We start from the raw sequence: 500 nt of genomic DNA on the forward strand, positions 1-500 counted from the left end.
ATGTGTGTGTGGTTTCTAAGAATGTTTAGGTAGGTGTATGTAGTTTCTAGCAGTGTTAATGTTTGTGTANGTGTTTATGTTTTTGTGTGTAGTTTCTAGCAGTGTTTAGGTTCGTGTGTGTGGTTTCTAAGAGTGTTTAGGTTTGTGTGTGTAGTTTCTAGCGGTGTTAAGGTTTGTGTGTGTCGTTTCTAGCAGTGTTTAGGTTTATGTGTGTAGTTTCTAGCAGTGTTTAGGTTTGTGTGTGTGGTTTCTAGCAGTGTTTAGGTTTGTGTGTGTAGTTTCTAGCTTTGTTTGATTGTTTGTGTAGTTTCTAGCAGTGTTTATGATCGGGTGTGTAGTGTCTAGCAGTGTTTAGGTTTGTGTGTGTAGTTTCTAGCAGTGTTTATGATCGTGTGTGTAGTGTCTAGCAGTGTTTATGTTTGTGTGTGTAGTGTCTAGCAGTGTTAAGGTTTGTGTGTGTAGTTTCTAGCTGTGTTAAGGTTTGTGTGTGTAGTTTCTAA

This window comes from Mizuhopecten yessoensis, unplaced genomic scaffold, assembly GCF_002113885.1.
Source record: "Mizuhopecten yessoensis strain PY_sf001 unplaced genomic scaffold, ASM211388v2 scaffold4509, whole genome shotgun sequence".
Lineage (NCBI taxonomy): Eukaryota > Metazoa > Mollusca > Bivalvia > Pectinida > Pectinidae > Mizuhopecten > Mizuhopecten yessoensis.